At 35.7% G+C, this 6,764-nt stretch overlaps 1 protein-coding gene across 1 annotated transcript in view; it reads right to left on the bottom strand.

Annotated features, from left to right (window-relative positions):
* The window catches only part of magi1b (membrane associated guanylate kinase, WW and PDZ domain containing 1b), a 1,153,738-nt gene that overhangs the window by 932,194 nt on the left and 214,780 nt on the right, over window positions 1–6,764 (bottom strand).

The raw sequence follows: 6,764 nt of genomic DNA, 5'->3' as shown, positions 1-6,764 counted from the left end.
AGAATAACATTTTAATAAATAAGTAAAACACCCACCTATGTTGTGGTCAGGGAGATATTATTTACACATTTCAATTTTGTGTGCAAAAAATTTTGCTGTATTGCGGCAGAGATGCGCTACGCAGAAACCAAATACAGAGACAGAACTGAATCATTAACTCAGAACTCACTCTACACTCAGATTAACACTGTCAACACTCCATATGTGCTTGACCTGATAAATTCTCTTCTCTATTGCACTCTTAAAATAATCATATAAATCAAACTATGAGTTTATACATCTTTTCAATCATTTGAAAGTCAATTCAAGTCAAAATTCAAATGAAGTATATGTAAAAAAAAAAAAATGTAAGGGTTTTTTTTTTTTTTTTTTTTTCTGAATGAAATGAACTTCTCATGCACTTCCATGCTGGGTTTATGTACTTTCACTAAACCAAAAATGACTCGAAAGAGGACACACTGAAAGCAAAACTACTTGGTAAACTACAGATGGGTTATATTTGGTATCTAAATTACACATTATTAGCATTTTTTTTTTGGGAACTGTGTAAATGTAAAGTGAATTAAAGAAAGTTTTACATGTTAGTGTGTAATCATGCACTCAACAAATTATTTTTGTGTGTTCACTTTATTTAAACAATTTATTTTGATTCAACACCAGTGTATCAGGTTTCTGGTTTAAATGTGATTGATTCATGTTAAATTGACTTGAAATGACTTGAAATGATCACTTTTGACTTAACTGATGTTTTCATATTGGAATAACTTTTTCAATCAAGTAGCTAACCCAACCAGCCAACCAGGAGTATCAAACAGGACTTTTATTCCCATCATGTTGTAAAAGGGCTAACTGAGAGAGTAAATGTTGAAAAAAGTTTATTTTAATCATAAAATTAAAAATTGGAGTGTCTTTTTAATTGTCACTGTTCTATTATGTTGGTATTGAAAAGTTTGTGTTATGTTAATGGTTTTGGGGGTTACCATTGTGGAGAAGTGTTGCACTTGTGCTTGGGTTGGGAATCAGCTAACCACAATTAATGTCTGTTTCATAGAGCTCCCCAGGGATGACGCATTTTTGTAGGCAAAACCCGGAAACGAGTTAGTATTTTAGGACTTCCGGTTCCAACGCCATAAAGTCTATGGGTTTTTTGAATGGGTTTTTGCTAAATCGCCTGAAATAAGGTCTGTGGTTAACAAAGCCTCTAAATACTTTCACGTTTTGATCTATGACATAAAACACACCAGTTTTAACCCACTTGTGATTTTTTAAACTTTTACTGTGTCTTAAAATCGGCGGTTGCTAACAAATTGCTAAAAGGGACTACTTCCTTTGGCGGGGACTTTAGACGTCATCATTAAAAACGGGACATTTGGACAGCATTTCTCATGAAAAAGTGGAAAAGTATTCATAACAGCACATATCATAATCAGAGAGCATGTTTTTAAATAAAGTAGTTTTTTAAATACAGTTTGAGGAAGCTTGGTGGTGGTGACGTTGATCCGCGACCATGGTGTGCTGTAGTCCGTTTATAGCCTACTGTTAGCCTTTTATATCTGACGACTTGATTTAGGCTTCAAAATCTATAAATGTTGTGTTAACTTGTAAAGATTATCTTGATAGACAAAACGTGTAAGTGTCATAACCCTTTGTTAAACACAGAGCTTATTTTCTGCGATTTTCCAAAAGTCTATGGGAAAAATGCATAGGCTTTCAACCGAGGGAACCCGTGCGCCGCTAACTTCCGGGTTGGCCTACAAAAACGCGTCATCCCTGGGGCACTCTAGCCGGTTGTTAAGTCTGACGTCACGCGGCAGCGCTTCCGGGTCCTAACGCTCTATCTCATACTAGAAGAAAACAACAAATGGTGCTAATATACATACACGATGTGGTGTAATACTACAAAAAATATATAATTATAACCTTTATCTCCATACCAAAATTCCAGATGGCCAGACAATGATTCATCTTTTATAAATCGTTAAAATATTAATATCTGTGACGCTGCAAGCACGGAGACTGTTGTGTAGACTGTAAGTATTTAAAATGTTTAACTTTTTAAAATGATTGATGTTTAAAATGAATAAATAGCGCTCATAAACGGCCGTCGATGGCATTCTCAAGTGAAACGAGTCGAGGCTTGGACCCGGAAACGGCGTTCCTTACGTCACGACCGTCACGACTTAACAAGCGGATAATGTAGTGATCACTATGATAGTGCATTGGATAAAGTTTCTCAAAGCATCTCAAACATAAATTGATCTTATAATGGCAATGGCTCTGTGATCAACTTAGAACATCATTATTTGCATAAATCAATTTTAATTCAAGTTTAATTGAGTCAATAAGATAGATATTCATTAAATTACCATAGCCACACATGAGCAAGACATAATCTATTTGGTGTAATAAGGCAGAGATTTGTTGAATTAATGTGCGTTAACACAGAAACACAATACAAACATTTTAATTCAACTAGTTGCAAATAAGTTACACTGACATATTAAGATAATGTTTAAACTACAAATGTATATTGTGTTCATATGAAATATTAAAAGCAATCCAAGTTTACTTGATTTGATTAGATGTATAATGGGTGCTACGATTAAATCATGTTCATTCAACAATTTATTTTTTTGAGTGTGCTGAGCTGAGTTTATCCCATCTAGCAAAAAAATAAATAAATAAATCATCTATGTTATAACAGATGTTTAAAAGATCATTTTATTGCTGTCTTGTAAATTTCTTCCTTCATGTATTTCATGTATAGTGTTTGTTTCTGGTGTACATATATGTTGTTATTAACTTGATGCAGTCATATACACCGATCAGGCGTTATATTATGACCACTGACGTGAAGTGAATAACACTGATTCATCATGGCACCTGTTAGTGGGTGGGATATATTAGGCAGCAAGTGAACATTTTGTCCTCAAAGTTGATGTGTTAGAAGCAGGAAAAATGGGCAAGCGTAAGTATTTAAGTGAGTTTGACAAGAGCCAAATTGTGATGGCTAGACGACTGGGTCAGAGCATCTCCAAAACTGCAGCTCTTGTGGGGTGTTCCCAGTCTCTAGTGGTCAGTATCTATCAAAAGTGGTCCAAGGAAGGAACAGTGGTGAACCGGCGACAGGGTCATGGGTGGCCAAGGCTCACTGATGTGGGGAGCGAAGGTTGGCCCCTGTGGTGCAGTCAAACAGACGAGCTACTGTAGCTCAAATTGCTCAAGAAGTTAATGCTGGTTCTGATAGAAAGGTGTCAGAATACACAGTGCATCGCATTTTGTTGCGTATAGAGCTGCGTAGTTGCAGACCAGTCAGGGTGCCCATGCTGACCCCCGTCCACCGCCGAAAGCACCAACAGAGGGCACGTGAGCATCAGAACTGGACCATGGAGCAATGGAAGAAGGTGGCCTGATCTGATGAATCACGTTTTCTTTTACATCACGTGGATGGCCGGGTGCGTGTGCGTCGCTTACCTGGGGAACACATGGCACCCGGATGCACTTTGGGAAGAAGGCAAGCCAGCGAAGGCAGTGTGATGCTTTGAGCAATGTTCTGCTGGGAAACCTTGGGTCCTGCCATCCATGTGGATGTTACTTTGACAAATACCACCTACCTAAGCACTGTTGCAGACCATGTACACCCTTTCATGGAAAAGGTATTGTGCACTATCTTTGGCTTGTTAAAGACAACTCTTGCTGCCACATTCTGGATCAGTTGCAGAGGCCTGCCAAGAGAACATTACTTATTCTTAGTTTTTGTTTGGTTGTTTTTGTTATCAGACATTAGGATTTTATCTTATCTTTTGTTGTTAAATGAATGTTTATTTCATTATTTAGTGTCACATGTATTACCATGATTCTGTTTTGTATTTGTGTGCATGATAATGTGTAATATTTCCCTCAGCTTGTGGAAAAGCCACTTGTGATTCATCATGTGGTTTTCTCTTTACCACCAGCTTAAAATGTAATTTATTATGTAAATTACAGTCTTAAACAGTAAAATTTACTGTAAAATGTACAGGTTGTTCTGTAAATATGTTTACATTTTTACTGTATTTTTTTTTATTGGCAACCAGAATATTCTGCAAAAATGACTTCTTTTTTTTCTTTCTTTTTTTTTTTTTTACAGTGTACATATTTGTGTAAAAAAATGAAGTATTTCTTTTACAAAATAAAGTTTTTGAAAAACATTTTAAAAGTAAAATATCAGAACTGCATTCTCATAGATCTGTTTTTTGGTTTATGATTGACAGCTATGCTGGTGATCCTGTTCTACATGGTTAGTTGGTACCAGGAGCTTCAGAAAGTTTGAGTCCGTGACAAGAAGTATGTTTACATCACAGGCTGTGACTGGCTTCAAAATGCTCCTTGTGAGCCATCTGGACATGAGCGCTCCGGCAGCATGCATGAGAGGAGGAGCTGGGAAAATCATGTTCATCAAGAATCCATCTGGATAACATGAAATGTGAGCACACTGATAAAGCACACTTCATTTTAAGAACCTGGTAAGAAAAGCAAGAAATTACACTACCGTTCAAAAGTTTGGTGTTGGTAAGTTTTTGTAGATTTGAAAGCAGTCTTCTTCTCTTATGCTCAACAAATTTGCATTTATTTGATCAAAAATACAGTTAAAACTGTGAAATATTACAGTTTAAATTAATGGCTTATATTTTAATATATTTTAAAATGTAATTTATTCCTGTGTTGTCAAAGCTGAACTTTCAACATCATTACTCCAGTCTTCCGTGTCACATGATCATTCAGAAATCATTCTAATATGCTGATTTTCTGCTAAAAAAATTTTTTTCTATTGTTATTAATGTTGGAAACAGTTGCCCTGCTTTTTTGGGGTGGAAACTATGAAACATTTTCCCAGGTTTCTTTGATATAAATTTATTTTAAATAGAATTTTTATAACTGAAAAAAACTCTACTGTCACTTTTGATCACTTTAATGTGTCCTTGCTGAATAAAAGTATTAATTTCTTACTGACCCCAGACAATTAAATGGCAGTTTATGTTGACCAGTATTAGATTTACAAAACAAAAAAACAATTACTTTATGATCTGCAATTTAAGATGGAGCATCTATCATTCTGGTGTGACATTCTTGTGCATGAACTTATATAGCATATTATTTTCACATTTGTGCAGTGTCCTTGTGTTGTACGAACACCTTCCGATGTGTTTAATCATTGGAAAGGTTATGAAAGTGAATTTCTCTAAGATGCCATATGGTGAACTGTGATGAACATGCCTGCTCAGCTGTGCAGCTCGTACCTGTTACTCCCCAGGGTGAGATGCACAATTCCTGTGGCTGTCTTATTTTGCACCTGCATCTCTGACTGTCTGCTGCTAAATGTGCTATTTTTGCAATATGTTTATTGTAACATTGAGTGAGTACAGTATTAAGTAAAAAAAAAAAAAAAAAAAAATCCAGATTATAGGCAATAATTTCAGAGACTAAAGTTCAGTCACTGAGGAAGATATTTTATTTAGTACAGGTTTTAGATAATACATGCTGTTTTGACCAAGTGATGGGAGTAGCTCATTTTCATATGCACCCGCATGGACATACTGCTGATTTAGACTAGATAAGAATTGACTGACAGAGCCAAATTCCTGCTTGTTGCGCTATGGCTCCACCATGTGGTCAGTTGTTAGTACCGCTCATGGTAGTCACGTTTCTACCGATTTGAGCTGGGACACACAGCAGATCCAAATTTAGACTGTAGCAGCAGCAAAACTTTGGAAACTGAGAATTTGACCTTAGCATAAGATCTGCAAGCAATTTCAAAGGCCTTGCTATTCAAAAAGATTGCTCAATCTACAGACGTCACGTGACTGGCTGAAATTGTGGCGGTCCTAGTTGATTTTCCAAACGTCTCCATTCGGAATTAATATTGTATGCGTGAGAAGATTTGAATATAAAATCAAATGGGTATGCTGATACTTTATCCAGTATGTCAAACGCCAAAAAATACAGTTGTGCAAAAATGTGTGCCCCTTTATGTTTATTAGTGCCCCTATTATGGATTTTGAAAATAACCTTTCATGTAGTGTGTAACATAGCTCTAAGGGAATGAAAACATTATGCAAAGTTTTAAATTTGAACCGTATATAAAGTTATTGTCTCTCAAAAGTAAGAGTCGACTCTGAGTCAATTAAACGAGTCGTTTGTAAAACGAATGCCAAGCAGTTTCTTGTGAAGTCACAACGAAACCGTATATTCCCCGCCCGCTTATTGCGCTCACAGACGCCAGGGAATTTTTTTTTTTTTTTTTTTTTTTTTTTTTAATACTACAGCAGCACAATTTGTGTCCCAGTCATTTTTTTTGCTCTAAGTGAATGTAAACATCCTGCAAAGTTTTGAATCTGAACATATAAAGGTATTGTCTCTCAAAAGTAAGAGTCGACTCGGAGGATTCACAAAACGCTTGGTCTTAAAATATGGATAAATGCCCAGTTTATTTGGACCGGCTCGCTCCTCTGAATCTCAACCTGTATATATATATATATATATATATATATATATATATATATATATATATATATATATATATATATATATATATATATACAGAAACTGATTCTATGAACTGCTTCTCACGAATCGTTTACGAATAATTGAGAACTGATGTGAGATTAAATGTATATTGAGAAAACAAGTGTTTTTTTGACCTTGCATGCATGTAAACCTGTTGGATTCTCCCAAAACAATATTAGGAGGAACCAGTAAAAAGGCATAATAAGGGGCACTTTAAG

The sequence above is a fragment of the Megalobrama amblycephala genome, linkage group LG21, assembly GCF_018812025.1.
Source record: "Megalobrama amblycephala isolate DHTTF-2021 linkage group LG21, ASM1881202v1, whole genome shotgun sequence".
In the NCBI taxonomy this organism is placed as follows: Eukaryota; Metazoa; Chordata; class Actinopteri; order Cypriniformes; family Xenocyprididae; genus Megalobrama; species Megalobrama amblycephala.
The sequence above is the reverse complement of the archived record's forward strand: the minus strand, read 5'-3'. Positions and strand labels throughout refer to the sequence as shown.